This window comes from Protopterus annectens, chromosome 1.part0, assembly GCF_019279795.1.
Source record: "Protopterus annectens isolate FY-2018-M chromosome 1.part0, PAN1.0, whole genome shotgun sequence".
Taxonomy (NCBI): domain Eukaryota; kingdom Metazoa; phylum Chordata; order Ceratodontiformes; family Protopteridae; genus Protopterus; species Protopterus annectens.
The window spans coordinates 647262693-647282093 of NC_056725.1; the positions used below are offsets into that span (position 1 = coordinate 647262693).

At 41.9% G+C, this 19401-nt stretch overlaps 1 protein-coding gene across 1 annotated transcript in view; it reads right to left on the reverse strand.

Annotated features, from left to right (window-relative positions):
• LOC122801496 (pulmonary surfactant-associated protein C-like) overlaps window positions 1-19401 on the reverse strand; it is a 131711-nt gene that overhangs the window by 58604 nt on the left and 53706 nt on the right. The gene's annotated exons all lie outside the window — the stretch shown is intronic.

The following is a 19401-nucleotide window of genomic DNA, read 5'->3' on the forward strand; positions in this document are numbered from 1 at the left end:
TATGTTTCAGCCAGCTATAGACTTTCAGGCTGAACTATGTCAGCTCTACGGCACTAATATGAGGAATATTTGACAGTCACCCAACAAATCTGTATTTGCTAATAATGAGCAAGCAGCTTATGTTAAGGGCTTGTTTATTTTGTTTTATATTATTTTAATTGTTTATTTTGACATTTATTAACTGGGTATGTCTGACTGAGCGATAGCCCATTTTCAGCAGAGGCCCAGGGGAAAAGCCCCATAAAGATAAACAATTCAGTCAGAGGATAACAATAACAACTAGAGGTTATAGAATACAAGAATGAGACATTTAAAGTTTGATTAAGTACAAGACAAACCTTCCGAGGAGGGCTGGGCCTTGTACTAGCAACCTGAACCCGTAAAACCTGTAACTGCCTCAGAAACAACACTGAAAGGTGCTCATTGCCTGATGTACCACATGGTACATAAATGGGAAAGAGTGAGAAAGAGAGAGAGAGAGAGAGAAAGAAGTACATGACAAGAGACATGTGACATACTTAGTACAATATGGAGGTATATCAGTAAGCAGAGAAGAGGATGCTAATAGCAATTCATGGTGGTCACAAAAAATAGATTTCAGGTAAAGATCGGATGTGAGAGAAGTGCAGGTCAGTTAGCAATGGAGTAAAACTGGTAACAAGAAGAGTTAAGATAAGTAGAGTAGAAAGGAGTAGATAGCAGACAGAAAAGAGAGAGCAAATAGTGGCTGGAGGTAGAGGCAGGTTTTGAGTTAGGATGTTGGCATGGACAGATCCTAGATTTAGTGAAGTTTCTTTTTAATGCTTTTTTGAAGCTTTGAGTGCGGGGAAGATTTCTGATGTTCATTGGGAGTTTGTTCCAAGCTAGGGCAACTGAGTAACTGTGTAAGTGTTGTCCTATTGTTCTTTTTGGCTTATGGATTGCTAAGAAAAACTATTCAGACCTATAAAGAGAGTGGGCGGGGGTGTATAGGGATATAAGTGAAGAGATGGCAGGGCAGGAGATGGGTTTGTTTAAGATGGAGTAAATAAGAGACAGTTGCGCAAGTAAGAGCTGATGAGGAAATTCTAGCCAGTGTAAGGTTTGTAGAGAAAGGCAGTGGTGAGCTTTATATGGTAGGTTTGCAGTGAACCTGGCAACTTTGTTGTGAGTTCAAGCTTGGTCTTTAGAGAGGAATGTAGGTTGGTCATAATTGGAAAGGGATAGATAAATCTGGGAAGAAGATAGGCAAAGGCAACGGAAAGTCTAGAGTCATTTGTGAGGTATTTTTTATTTCTATAAAGTAGTCCTAGTTTTTGGTGTGTCTTCGTTATCCAGTTTAGTATTTGCAGATCAAATTTAAGCTGGCCGTCGATGATCACACACAATAGTTTAATGTGTGTTTCAATGTTTATGACAGTGTTGTTAAGTGATGTGATAGTAAATGATGATTTGTGATGAGAAAGGGACTTTGGTAGAAATGGAAGAAATTTTTTTTTTTTATTATGAGTTGATTGTAAGTGAGCCAATTTTCAACAGCTTGAAAGGAATTTTGGGTTAGTGAGTGGAGGTCAGAGAGGTTGCCTGAGGTGGATATGACAGTGAAGTCATCAGCGTATTTTATGAGTGAGGAGTGAAAGCAGGAAGTATGCAGATAGTTAGTGAAAATGTTAAATAGTAGTGGTCCAAGAATGGATCCTTGTGGTACACCAGTACTGACCTGAAAAAAGGGAGAGAAGGAAGAGCCATTTGACAGATTGCTGCCTGTTAGAGAGGTAGCTGGAGAACCATGTCAGGGTAGGGTTAGCGATATTTTGGTCAGATACTTTGGTAAGGAGCTTGGGATGGGAGACAGTGTCAAGGGCTTTGGAGAGGTCTAGGAATAGACAGAAGGCAAGTTTGTTATTGTCTCTGGCTTCTGCAGTAGTTTGGGTGAAAGAAGTTAGTGCAGTAGTAGTGCTATGATGAGGGTGGAAACCATGATGGGTAGGTGTGAGTAGATTTTCCTGTAGGAGGTAGTCCAGGAGTTATTCATGAATACATTTTTCATTAACAACCATATGAATCATAACTTCCTCTAATAATTATGAAAGTGTATATGTTCACAGGTATATACTAGGCTAACAACCACTGGGGCCTTTATAAGCTTATTTATGCAACCCAACTGTATCCCATGGGCTATTTTGCTTGAGAGGTTATTTTAAGAGGTGTAAGTTAGGGTAAGATTTAACTGATGCCTCTGTCCATCAGAGACACAGATGTCAGACCAGGGGTGAATTTACAATTTCCTGTTCTCTAGTCCCGGTTGCATTTGAATAGGGTTAGGGCCCAGTGGTTTGTCTGTGTTAGACCTTCCTTGTATCTTGGGGGGTTTGTATGATTGCTTCCAGGATCTGCAGACTTGGTGAGTTAGAGATCCTTGACACTGACCTTGACTTCTGAGAAATAGATGCCAAAAAGAGGCAGACCCAGCACAGAGTCCTGGAGCTCCATTGTTGACTATCCTCTTTGTTGAGGTGGTCTCCCCTCCTGGGTCCTATTTGTGAGCCAGCTGGCTATCCAGGGGGTAAATAGGGGGTTATGTCTAATTTGATGAGTTTATTTACAATGCCTGACTAGGGTATTGTATCAAATGCCTTAGCTAGGTCAATGTTGGCAGTATGTACTGTGCTGCCCTCATCCATTACCTTGGTGATGTTCTCAAAGAAGTCCACCAGGTTCAGTAGACATGACCTGCCTTTGATAAAACCAAACTGGCATGGGTCCAATTTCTGAAGGTTTCCATTGTCAATTGCTAATCATTTCCATGGTAATTCTTTCCATGGCTTTTTATATGAGACTATTCAGATTAGTGGGTCTGTAGTTCCTGAAATCTCTTCATGGCCCACACTTGTATAGAGTATGCAGTCCTCCATTCATATGGCATAAAGCCTGTTTGGAGGCTGTGGTTGAATAGTGACTCCAGTGACTCAGATAAGTCATATTTTAGGCTATTTAGGAGGCATCCTAGGATATTATTGGGGCCTATCAAAGCTCTATTCTTGGCTTTAGAGAGCACCATTAAGACCTGCTGCCTACTGATAGTTGGAGGGATTATGTTAGATGCTATTTCTGAAGGAAATGGTGGTTGGAGTGAAAGTTGGATAAAGTTGGAGATGAATTTGTCATTCAGAAGATTTACTGTATCTCCCATTCTGTGAATGTGGCTTCATTTACCAACAGTTTGGCACACTGTTGTGTACTGTTTTTGAGGTTTTGGACATAGCTGAAGAGGACCATATGGTTGTCCTTTTCCTGGGACAATATAATTCCATCAATATTTGCCTTGTTGGACATAATTAGTCTTTTTCGCTGTCTATTCAGTTTGATGAGAGAGTTTTTTGTCATTTTTGATGTTACATTTTCTAATTTTAGCTATGTCTTTTTTCTTTTGTTGTACAAACTGTTTAATTTTGGATTCCATCAGGGTAGTTTGTTTTTAAGTTAGTTTTGGGCTTACTTCTGGTAGGCACAACCCTCTGTATGCAGTCATTGACTTAGTTGTACAGAGCGTCTGTGAATAATTCTGGACTGACTACTGTGTTATCCGGGTTTGGAGGGGCTTGAAATTGTGACAGGTTATCACTTAATAAAAGGTAGTTTGCCTTGGAGTAATTCCTAGATATGACAGAGTTTACTGGTGTTACAGAATTCATTTTGGTTTCAAAGGAAACTGCTTTGTAGTCTGACTTTGCCAGAGAGGACACAACAGTTGTTGGGTGAGGATGTAGATTTCTCGCATGTTTGTGAGTACCAGGACCAATATGTTTGTACCTCTAGTAGTGTATGCACTGTCTGGTCCAAGGTATTTGTGTTTACAAAGCCTAGGAATCTCTGTGTCTGGAAATGTAGGGTTATGTAGAATTCCCAGTTTATAGATAGATAATTAAAGTTCCCCATGAGAATATCATTTTGTTGCATGGTGAGTGACTCCAATAGGTCTAAGCATAAGCTATGGGTTTCTTGGGACATAAAGAGTGACCTGTAGCTTGCTAGGCAATAGTATTTGACTTTATCTTAGGTAATCTGGATGAGGAACACCAGCACTTCATCTTGTTTAACCAACCTAGAGTTATGCTTGTTCTTGGTGTAGCTCGAGGCACCTCTACCTTTAGTCCATGCTTGTGCAGTTGTTGGACTAAATATGTAAGGCTCTGAAGCATTGCACTGCTGTGGTACTCTCTGTGGCTTTAAACCAAGTCTTGGTAACTGCACAGATGTCTGCTTTCCCCAGGGTGAGGAGAGCTTGGAGGGAATGGAGCTTCTTGATTAGACTCCTGGAATTGAGCAGTAATAGTGTTTGATTTCCTTGGGTAGATTTTGCTATGTTGGTAGTTTTGTCAATTTTGCATTGTCTAAAAAGGTTCTATGGAGGAAGACAATGTTTTTAGCCAATATTTGAAAGCCTAGAGGGGACAGGTGCAGATAATCCTTGACAAATCAACATTGTTTGTTAACCATGTTCTGCCATGCTCATAAATATTGTATCCCTCTAGAAGGGTACCAGAAACTAAAATTATTAAAGTCAATAATCTTTTGTTCATATTGTGGCATCTTTCTTGGTGAAAGTAGAATGTTGCTCAGTGCTCGGCACATACCAGCCCTTGACACATAATCCAAGAGTTCCATAATGTCTTTCCTCACATAGTCTAGACAGGTACATCTCAGGTCATTTACACCTACATGAACTATGACTGAATCAGACTGGTAACTGTGGTGCAGTGACTTGAGTGCTTGTGTAACATGGTATATCTTCACTACTGGTAGGAAACTGACCATTATTTTCTCTTTGTTCAACATGGTGGTTTAGGCATTAGTATGCTGTACAATGGAGTCTCCTATGACTAGAGTCCTGGCTAGTGTATTGGCTTGCCTTATGGGCTTGGTAGTTGACACTCCACTGGATGTGGCTGTATGGTAAGTGTTGTTACTATTAAGTGCTTCTGAGTTTGCTGAGGATAATCTTTGCAGGTGGAATGTATGCAAGGTCTTTGGGGTTTGGGAAGATTGCATTTAAGTGTGTCAACTTAAGAAAGTCTATATGTGGGGAAAGTACTGTGTGTGGTTGATTTATTACTAACAACCAGATTGCTATTTTGAGTGCTTGTACATGAGAGTTTTACCTCGACGTACATTTTGTATATACATCTCTCACATGCTGTGTTTGTTTCTTTGATGATTAAATGGCTGTCAGTGAACATTAAACAATTGTTACATTGTCTCAAGATACCCATATCCACTGAACTGGTTACATAAAAATTAGAAAAGTGCATATCCATGATGTCAGGTCCTTTACCAGGTAAGCTACAAGGGTGCAGTGTACAAGGGATTAATAGTGGGCTGACTAAGGGTGCTTTTGGGAACAGAGACTAGACTAAGCTATATAATACAGAATCCAAGGGGCAGTGCTCCTCAGTGCACAAACTTGCTGCTCTATGCTACCCAACGCGCAAAGTAGTTGCCGTAAACTCACCAAGTTACTGATACAGTTTTAGAGGTAGTTTAATAGGAAAAATGTATTTTCTATGTGTTTGTGTCTATGCAGGGCACTACTAAGTGCTGCTGTGCGATGAGCAGTGGTGCACAAATGTGTTGAATTAATACAGGTACTTGAAACACATGCAAATGTGTTGAATTAATACAGGCACTTAAAACAGGAAACTGTCAACTACAGAAATGTTTCTCAGCTCAGACTGATGCCACCTACTGCCACTAGATGGAGTATCCAAGTCCTCTTAATGTAAAAACACAAAAAAAGATTGCTTGAGAGTGTTTGCTACCATTAAACAACTTTAACAAACTAGAGAGACACTGTGATTTCAAACCAGTCATATAACAGCAAAAAATTGAACAAATGCAGTAATTTCAGCCTTAAATGCACAAATAAAAGACGAAATTAGCAGATGATCACTTTAATACCTTCTGGAAGTGCGATTTTTAGATACAAGTACTTAGCTTTTGCCTGCATGGTACATGATGCAAGGAAATCACTTCAGAGGTACAGGCAAGGGTGTCAAGTATTGCTAAGCTTTGTGAGAATAAGCCAGGAGCTTTGCAAACACTCAAAATGTAAGCAGGCACTTAAAACACAGAAAACTTTGTAGAATCCCTTTCGCAGGGTCAAATTGCAGGAATACAACAATTAAGTACCAACAACAAATGCAAAGTAGCAAATTAAATGGTAACTCTGCCATTTAAGCTTCACAGAAAGTGCAGTTCTCAGCAATCAGCAAACAGTGCAATATCGGGGCACTTGAAATTATTTAAAGTGCAAAATTCAGCAGCTAAAGCAGTTAAATGAAGTGCAAAACAGTAAAATGAAACATTTATTGCCAAGGATGGCAGAGGATTAATTCAGGACCCTCGCAGAGCATGGCAATGAAGTCAGGCAGATGGGACCTCTGTGAAAATGATGATTTATAGTAAGGGAGGTTAACTCAAGAGCAATACTGGTTTGCTGAATGTGCTCTTAGCATAATGGATCTATGGAAAACCAAAGGGGTAAGTGGTTGGTACAGGGGTAGGTGACTGCAACAGGGTTATATGACATTGTCATGCAGTTTTAAATATGGGAGGGAAAGTAAAGGACCAAATTACTTTTAAAACTTTGAGATATTTTATAGATTTGCTACCTCACACAGCTGTTGGTTCTCCAGTTTTGCAGTTGGCTGGAGTACCTTCTCTGTGGAGGCTACATGCCTTTCCTGTGTCTGAATAGCTTTTCAATGGGTGTCCCAGTTTCCTCTCTCATCCCAGAGACATAAGAATCTCTAATTCACTAAATTATCCATAGGAGTGTGTAATGTGTCTGACTGCAGAGAGAGAGAGTGTGTGTGTTTGTGTGTGTGTGTGTGTGTGTGTGTGTGTGTGTGTGTGTGTGTGTGTGTGTGAGTGTGTGTGTATGAGCATCCTGTAAACTAGGATTAGTTTCTCTTTACCTTGTACCAGCTAATTGTCAGTTCATACTCTGGGTCCCATGTGACCCTGAAATGGATATGTAGGTAGTCTGAGAATAAAAAAATTGCATAGGCTGGTGGCATAGTTTGAAGGGTTAATGCTACAGGCTGCTCCTGGCAAGTTTCAATTTGCAGTCCTGAGTTTGACTCCTATAGTCTTTAGTTGCATATTTTATGAGCTTGATCTTGTCACTAAATTAGCCAGTGTGCTCCTGCATAGTTCTTGAAAAGAGAAGTTTGTGCCTGACAAGCATATCCCATTAACAAATATGACATTATACAATACTTACACAAAACATACATTTTTCATATTCCAGTTAGCTTATCTTTTCATAAAGTAAAGCAATGTGTCTGTCCCTAAGGTGCTGAGCTTGACAATAAATGTAACTTAATTTCTGCAAAAACAGTAAATCAGGTTAAAGAGATACTGTCCAAGTGTAATAGTAACACCAGGATAACAGACTGCCCATTGCACAAGATACTTTCTGGGGTATGAAGGGACCTCTATTTGGGTGGGAAATTCAGACACAGGGATTCTGGATCTACTTTATAACAGCGAATGATCAAAAGATCGAACGCTGTTATATCGACCCTATAAAGTCGAAAACTAAAAAGAGCGAAAAACTAGAATAGCGATTTCTTTCCCAAGGAAAGAAATCGTTGGGCCAGCTGTCCAGGTTGTGCCGTTTCCTCCACTGTAGTGCGATCTCGGAGTTGGTATATTTAAGTAGGGGGTGTGTGTTTTATTATTATTTTTTTTTGGGAACAGTTTTTGACTTTAAGGGGTCGATATAACAGCGCTCGATCTTTTGATCGTTCGCTGTTATAATATAGACCAAGAGATTCTATAGCACCGGAAAGAATTATTAGACAAAATACGTCAGTAGATAAGCTGAGAAAGTTGATGTAGTAACACTGTATGTCCTAACATATATCAACTGAAATATCACAATTTCAGGACTCAATTGCTTCCCATTAGTTAGTGACCTCAGTCCCCACAACATCCCACTGATATGTCAGGAATACACAACAGTTATGGGGACCAGACCAAAGATATCGGCCAGACACCTGGACATCCTACAAATATGTGGACATAACACAACAGTAGAGAAACTACACTGAGCTACCAAGCAATGTCCAAACTACAATCAGACTGACATACCACTACCGAAATCCAGCTCTGGGGCTGTACACATGTATTAGCAAATATAAAAGGAACTACAGGGATGTAACACTAGTGGAAAACAGACACTGGTGTGAAAGTGCATACACCCAAAAACTGTACCACATACACAGAGATATACCAGTAAGAAAACTGAACACTACAGTATAATGATTATGTGAGCAACAAAATCCCATTTGCCACTCACACATTACCCCTACATATACTGCCCCAAATCACAGTGTTGTGAGAATCATGAGGTGTTATGGGACATGTCATGGTCTGCATGTACAAACATATACAGGTGATAGGGAATCAGAAACTGGAGCAGCATGCACAGTCAGATAGAAAGGGCCCATGACACTCACATGTACCCCCTCCCTATGCAGCCCAAATAACATGTACACACTACACTGCTACACAATACTGACAGTCTTTTAACAATGGGCAGACATACACAGACCTCCCAAATGTACAGTTTTCCACAGAATGGATAGACACATGACTCATATCTATGGCTGCTTCCTTGTTACATGTCTGGGGGTCTATGACATCAATGGGATGGTAGCAGGAATGAATGCAATAAATAATGATACTACATACCTCTGAACCTCTTAGTGCATGACATCTGGACAAAGCCTGACATAATTGGGAGACAGAGTCCCAAACACAGGGGTATATTGCACATATTGCTGTGATAAATGTAGGCTGTTGCTGGAGTTACCGGCTTTCTTGTAACATATCTTTTTTGAGGGATATGAAGTCAGTAATGCTAATGGATGTTAGCATTCACTGACTGCATTCCCCAGAGTATCCTACTGATTCAAGGACAACAACTGTCTGGGGAACAGACCAAACATATGAGCCACACATCTGGACAGGGTCTAGGCCTCTGGACAGTGTAGAGGTATGACTGCAGTGATGTAACAGAATGGAAATCTCATGACAGCTGCTAAACATGCCATCCAGCACCTTATGAAACGCAGTAAGACCAACATGACACTCCCTCACATCACCTCTGGGAAATTACCCATGTATATTCAACTATAGCATGCACTACAGGGATGGAAGTGTAGTGAAAAGCAGAGAGTAGTGCAAAAATGTCCACACAAAAACATTTGCACCACAGTCACAGCAACATACCAGTACCCAAAATGAACTCTAGAGTAGAACGACTGTGTGAACAAACATATCCTGATTGCAAGTCATACACTACACCAACATATACTGGCCTAATTCACAGTGTACTGGGAATCCTGAGGTGTTATGGGGCAGTTCACAGTCAGCCCCTACAAGCATACAGACATGATAGACTGCCAGCAGCTGTAGCAGCATGCAGAGTCAGATGGGTAAAGGATGTATGGCACTCACATCTTCCACTATCCCTACCCAGCTTAACAAAAATCTACACACAACACTGTTACACAATCTTGGCAGTCTGTTCACAATGGCCAAACATACATAACTGTCATATGTACAGATTTCCACAGATTTACCAGGGTGTGGAACTATAATCCTGGCCCGTGCTGCACACCATGGCCAGGAGTCTGCCAGGTCATTGGCATGATAACTGGACTGCAGTTGGTAATTAATGATATACCATACCCCTGCACCTCGTAGTGCAGGACATCTGGACAATGCATGATGCACTTGTGGGACAGGGGCCTGGAAAGAGGGACATATCACACATAATGGTGTTACAAACTGAAACAGTAGCTGGTGTTACATGTGTTGTTGTCTGGAACACCAATGGTTATCAACAGTTACTGACTACGATCCTCACATTATTCTACCAACCCCACAAAAATAGATGTTGTTCAAGGAACAGACCAAACATAACAGGCAAACATCTGGCCAGTCTGTGGACAACATGCCAGTTGAGAGGTATGTCAGAGGCATATCACTGTCAGATGTCAAGTCACCCAGTAAATGCATGTCCAGACTAAGTCTGTCAATCTAGCAACCCTCCGTGTGCATAACAGCACTAATGACATACAATCTGTACCCAGTTCTGGAGCTTTGTCTCCCATGTTGTTAGCCTGGCTCCACATGTCCTACCTGTGAGGTATTTTCCACCTACCATCTGTGAAGCTGTAGCCTCCACACCTCCATAATGTCCCCCACACAGGCAAGGAAAATGGGCAAGGCCCACATGAAGGGCATCCCATATGTTGGCAATAGCAGCAGTGCCCAGGCCCACACCACAATACTATGTGGGCACCTACATAGCTTTATGGCCTCAGTAATACCTGACAGGACAACATCGACCCCCTCAAGGTAGGCTGAATGCCTGTGGTGGAGAGCAGAAATACACAACTACCATCATAGGTGGAAATAATCGCAGGATGGGCCAAGAAGGAACAGATGCCTCATTGGAAGCCATGTCACCTTGTTCTGCACAAACAAATAAGTTCACAGGTGATGTACCCTAAGGCTGTCTTTGCGTGCAAACTGGAGACATCCACCAAGGCCAATCACTAGGCCTTCCAGACGTGTGTCTGCAATTCCAGAGGCAACGCACATATCTGCTCTGTAGTGGTGGTCAATAACACCACATACACATATGCCATGAATATAGGAGCTGCAGACAGGTGAAGTGTAAACATCACCCACCTGTCCCCCAATAGGTACACATGTATATGTACAGCACCTGCCCCCCTACCCTCATGATCAGGAAGCATACCATTCCTGGCTGCATCCAACATGAACACAGGCTTGAGCTCACAGATCCATTATGCAGTGTAGTCAACCACAGCCTGAGGACCTGTGTCATCCCATATACACAGAGGACAGACAGACAGTTGATAGAAAACAGGTTATGCATTAGCATTAAGGTTCATGAAAGCTACAAGTCTGAAACTGAAATATATGCCATTATGTTATGACAGCAGTCCTCAATGACATGGCCAAAAACTGCAATACTCTTCATTTAATATAGTAATATAATATTAATATCCAATAGGTGATAAATAACAATATACAGCTCAAATCCCCAAACCAAGATAGTTTATTGGTCAGAGTCCCAGCTTTGCATGCAGGTATACACGGTTTGAGTAATACAACAGGCAACCCAAATTTACATGGGAAAGCAGTGTTAAAAGTGTTATGTTCACATTAAAATATGTGGTAAGTTATTTTTGTCACCCACGGTAGAGTAGCTGGTGTAAAATGGATGTGTGAGTGGATATAACATGTGAAAACACCCATGTATACGCGTATCCCATACAGCATTACACCCCTTGTTACTGTAATGAAAGCACATACAGCCATGTCATGTAAGGGAAATCATATACACTTACTAAATGAAGTCATTAGTGTGGTATATTATGAGAATGAACTATGAGCAATGGTTAGCAATGCTCAGCAGGTTTAACAACACATTTCAGTTGTCCTCACCCCTCTCTCTAGTGTTTGAGTGTCCAAATTCACCTCCAAAGTCTGTACAAATGCACAGCTGTTGCTGTATAAGAAATGGACAGCTATGGATCTTCTGTACACCTGTCCTGCACATTCATAGCAATCTTCCATATTGTTCTTCCATCTGCGTGACCCTTTTCCACCACTTTCCTGTCACCCATTTCTCTTTTGTTTTAAAGAATTAGTGCAGGTGTAAGTGTGAGTAAAAGCAACAAAATTACCAGCCCTGCCAGATCTTGAACACAGGGCCCTAAAAACTTTAGTTAGAGCAATATACCACTACACCATCTGACCTGCAATAGCAGTGGATGATTTTTCCAACATATGCTCATTCAACAGTAGGGAAAAGATTCTGTAGAATCAGTCAGGCCTCGTATTTATCCATATACACATGCATATATGTATGGAGATGCATATATATGGACAAATATATACATAATATAAATAGTGTTATACATATAAAATATGCACACATATTATATATATATATATATTTATATATATATATATATATATATATATATATATATATATATATATATATATATATATATATATATTTATATATATATATATATATATATATATATATATATATATACCCAGAAAACCACAGTGAAAAACTTCTCTAAAGCAAATTTCACACTCCTCAAAACCGAGGTGGAATCCTTCAAAGCCCCCGGGCCTGTGGAAAATACAGCCCAGACTGCAGAATCCTTTATAAACGCATTCTATGAACACCTTCAGGAATGCATGGATCATGCAATCCCAGATAAAACCAAGACCCAATCCTCCAAAGGCAGGTGTCCTGTCTGGTGGACCCCAGCCATAAACAAACTATACAATAGAAGGAGGAAGCTACTACATGACAGAGCAAAATCCCAAAAAGGGAAGGCATCTCTGATCAGTATTAGCAAAAAACTACGGGCACTCATAAAATTGTCTAAGGCCAGCTTCAAGAGAAAAATTGCACAGGACACTAAGGATAATCACAAGGCTTTCTTTAGTTATGTTAGGAACCTGTGTGGGAATTCCCAGATATGCTCAGAATTAGTCCAAAATGACAAAAAATACACTGAACCCACAGACATTGCCAACATCCTAGCTGACAGGTTCAGTGCACACACCCCCCCCCCCCACCAAAAGGGCAAATATCTATCCCAGCAGAGTGCTGCCCCCCTGACATCTCAGATGCTCAGGTAAGAGTCGCCCTCTCCAAAGCAAAACACACAGCATCAATGGGACCAGACGGTGTCCCAGGCTGCGTCCTACATGAACTCCAAGAAGAGCTAAACCCAAACATAAAACTACTGTTCAATCTCAGCCTTACTACAGGATATGTACCCAAAGAGTGGCGTACAGCAACAGTGGTCACTCTCCACAAAGGTGGTGCCTCAACGGATCCTGGAAACTATCGCCCCATAAGCCTGACTAGCTTGGTCTGCAAAGCTATGGAAAGGATCATCATGGACCTCATAAATAAAGATATTGGGGACCTACAGACACTGGATCCTACCCAGTTTGGCTTTGTTAAGGGCAGATCCTGCCTCTTAAACCTGGTCGATTTCTTTGAAACAGTCACCAAGGCCATTGACGAGGGGAAGGTGGTCCACACAGCCTACCTGGACCTCGCAAAAGCCTTTGATACAATACCCCACTTGGGCATTATAGATAAACTCACCAGCTTAAATATAAACCCCTATCTCACTAGATGGGTTGCAAACTGGCTCAAGGACAGAACCCACATGGTTAGAATTGCTGGAGCCATGTCAGACTCCAAACCAGTTACAAGTGGCATCCCACAAGGCTCAGTCCTGGGACCTCTCTTGTTCAGTATATATATTTCTCAGAGGTACAGGCCAACACATAAGGACTGTGGCTGACCAAGTTCGCAGATGACTGCAAACTAAGCACCATAATCGACTCTCCAGCCGACACAAGCATCCTACAAAAGGGCTTCATAGAAACAGACAACTGGTGCCAGAGCCATGGCCTCAAGCTAAACGCCAAAAAGTGTATAGTCATCCCCTTTGGCAAAAACAAAGTGCCCACAAATTACCACATAGGTGGTAATCCATTAAGTACGGAAGAAGTAATTAGGGAACTGGCGACCCAAGTTGATAGCAATCTCTCATTTGAAAACCACGTGGCCAAAGTGGTTAGAAAAACATTTTATATAGCCCACCTAATCATGAAGGGATTCACATCTAGATCAGGGGAGGTCATCGTGCCTCTTTACTCATCCCTCATCAGGCCCATAATTGAGTACAATGCCCCTTTTGGGTTGTACCTTACCAGACACCTGCAGCAACTGGAAAGACCCCAAAAGTACCTCACCAAGAGGATCAAAGGGCTCAAACAGATGCCATATGCTGCCGGGTTAAAGAAACTCCAGCTCTACTCAGTGGCATACCACCTGCTCAGAGGCGATCTGTGCCTGACGTATAAAGCCATGTCCAACCCGGAATTAATGGACATGCTGCACCTCAGAAAATCCAAATCCCATTGAGCTACACGCTCGAGAGACTTGAACCTCAGTACTGAAATAAATAGGACATGCTGGAGGGACAGATTCATAACCCAGAGGCTCCCTTCACTCTGGAATAAAATTCCAGTCCAGGTTAGGCAGAGTCCCTCATTGACTCTCTTCAAGAGGAATCTTGATGAGTGGATGGGAGATTGTAGGTTTACCCCGGGTATCATTTCTGTGTCACAGTTAGACAGTAGCACAGTATACTAACCTCGAAAAAGGGCATAGCAAAATTCATTTAAAATGGGTGGCAAAAGCCAAACACGCCCTGGCTAGGCTTATAAATGCCCTAGGGCAGATAGCCTAGTATGAACCTATGAACCTATATATATAGATAGATATATATACTTATAACATGTAGTGGAATCATACCTCAGAACCATACCTACAAACCCCTTATTGCAAGAAATCTGGCCCAAGGCTGTCCAAATGGGGGGACAATGGGACAAAACTAGGGACATATTTCAAATATCACTCTTATAAATGTAGAATGTTGCCAGAGTGACAGGGTTTGCTTCAGCATACATATTCTGATGGATGTGAGTTCTGAAACTGAAATGAATGTCATCATTTACTGTCAGAAATCCTCAGATCCTCACAATGATTTACCAGGGATATGAAAATAATGCATCTGTGGAACAGACCAGAAATATGAGCAAAAAACCTGGACATACTGCAACAATCCAGACAGTCCCAAGGTAGGGTCAGAACCCCTTATTGCAACGAACATGGGCCAGGCCTGATAAAGTGGGGGTAGAAAGCCATGGAAATAGGGACATATCTGGAATACTGGAGTAGATAAGCTGCCACAGTTGCTGCAGTAACACCTTCATGTCTGTCCTAACATTTATTGACTGAAATAGCACAAGTCCAACACTAAATTACTTCCTACTAGTTAGTGACTGAAATCCTCACATCAGCCCACTGATGTGTCAGAACTACACAACACTTATGGGGGCCAGGCAACACTACATCCTACAAATATCTGGACATAACATCACATTAGGGAAACTACAGTCAGCTGCTAAGCATGTCACCAAGCACTGTCCAAACTACAGTCAGACTGACACAACACTAACCCAAATCTGCTAGGGGGAATTACACATGTATTGGCAAATATATCAGGCACTACAGGGATGTCACAGCACTGAAAAACAGACAGCAGTGTGAAAGTGCATACCCACAACCAATTCAACCACAGGCACAGTGACATACCAGTAAGCCAAAGGAACAGTACAGTATAAGGACTGTGTGAACAAAAACATCTCAACATGTTTGCAACTCACACACTACGCCCACATATAATGGCCCAATTCACAGTGTACTATGATGCCTGACTGTGGTATGGGACAAGTCTCAGTCTGCCCCTACAAACATATGTAGCTGATAGACCACCAGAAACAGGAGCAGCATGCACAGGCAGAAAGAAAAGGAGCCATAACACATACATCCACACTTCTTCCTGCACAGGCCAAATAACATTGACACAATACACTGCTATACAATCCTGAAAGTCTGTCAACAATTGCCAGAAATACACAGACCTCCCAACTGTACAGAGTCCCACAGAATGTCCAGGCTTTCCCCTCATATATAAGGCCTCTTCCACATAACATGTCTGGCAGTCTGATACATCACTGGGATAATGTCAGGAATGTAGGCACTAAATAATCATATACCATACCTATCAACCTCTTACTGCATGACATCTGGACAAAGCCTGACATAATTGTGGGACAGAGGCCCCAAAACAGGGGCATATTTGAAATATTGCTGTTATAAAACTGAGAATGTTGTTGTTGTAACAAAGTTAGTTGTAACATATCTTTTCTGAGGGATATGAGGTCAGAAACACAAATGGATGTTAGCAGTTACTGACTGCAACCCCCAGAGTATGCTACTGATTTTCCAAAGACAAAAAATACCTGAGGAACACACCAAACATAGGAGTCCAAATTCTGGCCATTCTGTGGATAGCCCTACAGGTGAGAGTTATGTCAAGCACATAACACTGTCAGAATTAAAAATCACCGAGGAACTCAATGACCACACAAACCCTGTTAGACTAGCATTAATCAAAATGTATAACAGCAATACTTAAATTCTTCCCATATGTCTGGAACATTCTCCCCATTCTGTTGGCCTGTCTCCACAGTTTTGGTTGTAAGAGGTATTTCCAAATACCCTCTGTGATGCTGTTGTTCACACACTTCCATGAAGTCCACCTCACTGGCAAGGAAAAGGGCCAATGCTTACATGACATACTCAATGATAGGAGTGTGTTGCCATACCACTGGCTATATGAATAACAACACAGCTGTCCTGCACGCAACTATCAAGAGGGGGAAAAAACTGGTGCACAGGCCATCAGCTGCTCATGAGCATTACCTACAAAAGGCAAACTGCTGCCTATGCAAAACAGATTTACACCCTACATCCTTGAGAGAGAAAGAGAGAGAAACAGTGAAAAGAAACATAAAAACAAATCAAAGAGGACATAACCACCTACACTTGAATAAAACAAACAGGTATGTCAAACAAGTAAGCATGTAATGGACTGCAGTAGGGAGTGTGTAAGAATGGGAAATAGTCAACAAGACTTGTTGTACTGATATATTCCTCATCAGAACCTATGGCCATATCATCTGGGTCTGTCTGCAGTGACATAAATCATAGGTCAGGCCCCTGAGTCACCCCAGGAAAGGACGGCTTACATATGACTGCTACTGCAGTGTGTGTTGAACAATACTGACTGTGACAATGCTAAGCCAGCTACTGGGATGTTGTACATATCCATATCTTACTTGTGAATACAACCATGATATACTTGGTTGTCTCAGAAATGTGAGAGACCTATACATGGTATTTGCATAGTAAAGTACTGTTGCACATATGTGTGTTGAACTGCATGTGATATACTGAGCTCATACCATTAAACTGTCCAGTGTTATGCACACTGACCATATGTGTGCCTCATATTTGTAGCCATTTACTCATACAGTTGTATTATGTCTGGCAAATTACTGGCAAATCTGTGAAGACTGACATTACAACATCTCCTTCTTTTTCTTCTTGGTGTTCCCATTAGGGGTGGCCGCAGTAGATCATGTAAAATCTGAAGGTAATGCTACTCAATGCTAGAAGGCTAAACCTCAAACTGCACTCTCTGAAGGCACTCCAAAAAATGGAGAACTTTGATATCAGTGCAGTAACTGAGACCTGGTTCAAGGATCCAGAGAGCACCCCTGCGATACCAGGCTACAACTCTTACCTCACGTTTCGGCCAACAAACCAAGACTGAAACACTAAAGGTGGAGGAGTGTCCGTATTCACCAAGGATATTCACACCTCCAGGCTAGTTGCCCAACACAATGCATCTGAAATTCTCCAGGTGCAACTAACACTAGGTAAGACTGCAATCCAAATTGTAGCTTGCTACAGATCCCCCACCATGCCCCAAGATTCTGACTACACCTTTCTAAACTTACTGGAAAATATTAAGATACAACCAAATACCCTAATACTGGGTGATTTCAACTACCTTGGCATTAACTGGGAAAACTACTCGGGTGCCAACACCTTTTCCCAACAGTTCTTGGAATTCATAAATTCCAATGCCCTGGATCAACTAATCCATTGTCCCACCAGGGGCTCCAATATCCTAGACCTGGTCATTACCAACATGGGAGATAGATGCTCCCTACCAGTGGTCACCCCCTCATAGGCAGGTCTGACCATAAGCAAATCACCCTTGACATCCACACCCCCCCCCCCAGTAAGGAAACCTCCGTAAAAAACTTCTCCAAAGCCAACTTCATGCTACTCAATCAGAAGTGACAAACTTCATGACACCCATGCAGATGGGATCTGAAAGTTTGACTGCTGAATCCTACACTAAGGCACTCTAGGAGCACATCCACTCGTGCATGAATCATGCCGTCCCAAATAGAACCAAGACGCTCTCCTCCAAAAAAAGGAAGCCAATCTGGTGGTCCCCTGCCATAAACAAACTATACAACAGAAGGCAGAAACTGTCGAAGAAAATAGGAAAATTCCAGGATGCAAAAAACTCCCTTACCAGCCTCAGTAAGAAGATGAGATCTCTCATAAAATCCTCCAAAGCTAGTTATAAAAATAAAATTGCCAAAGATTCCAAAGACAACCACAAGGCATTCTATAGTTATGTCAGGAATCTAAATGGCAGTGCTCAGATCTGCTCTGAGCTACAACAGAATGGCATTAAATATACTGAACCCAAGGATATTGTCAATATCCTGGCAGATTGATTTAGTGCCAACTTAACTCCCCTCTCACCCCCTAAAGTGCCCATCTCATTACCAAAGGATTGCCAAATTCCGGTAATCATGGCCACACAGGTAGAAACCACACTCTCCAAAGCTAAGAATACAGCATCCATGGGACCAGATGACATCCCAGGCTGTGTACTACATGAACTACAAAATGAACTGGCAAATCACCTAAGTGTCATGTTTAATCATAGCCTCACCTCAGGATTCGTGCCCACTGAGTTGCGCACAACTACAGTTATCCCACTCCACAAGGGGGGATCCACCTTGGATCCCAGGAACTACCGTCTCATCAATCTGATGAGCCTGATCTGCAAGGGCATGGAATGCATTATCATGGAACTTATAAACAAAGACATTGGCAACCTTCAAACACTGGACCCCACCCAGTTTGGGGTCATGAAGGGCCGATTTTGTCTCCTGAATCTGATTGATTTCTTCAAATCAGTCTCCAGAGCTGTGGACGATGGTAAGGCGGTACACACAGCCTACCTGGACCTCGCCAAGGCCTTCAACACCATCCCCCACTCTGGAATCATAGATAAACTTACTAAGCTGGGCATAAATCCCTACATCACTCGATGGGTTGCCAACTGGCTTACTGATAGAACCCAGACTGTAAAAGTAGCTGACTCCAAATCCAGCTCCAGACAAGTGACAAGTGGAATACCTCAGGGTCCAGTCCTGGGACTGCTCTTGTTTGGCATCTACTTCTCTGAAGTACAGGCCAACACTAATGGACTCTGGCTAACAAAGTTCACAGATGGCTGCAAACTGGGAGCCATTATTAAATCCCCAAATTATGTGGATATTCTACAAAAGGGCCTTACAGTAACATATGCTTGGTGCCAGAGCCATGGTCTCAAGCTTAATGCCAAGAAATGTATAGTTATCCCCTTTGGGAAAAAACATGTACCCATAAATTACCACATAGGTGGCAGTACACTAAATACCGAAAGTGTGATGAGAGACTTAGGGACACAGGTGGACAGCGGTCTCACCTTCGATAAC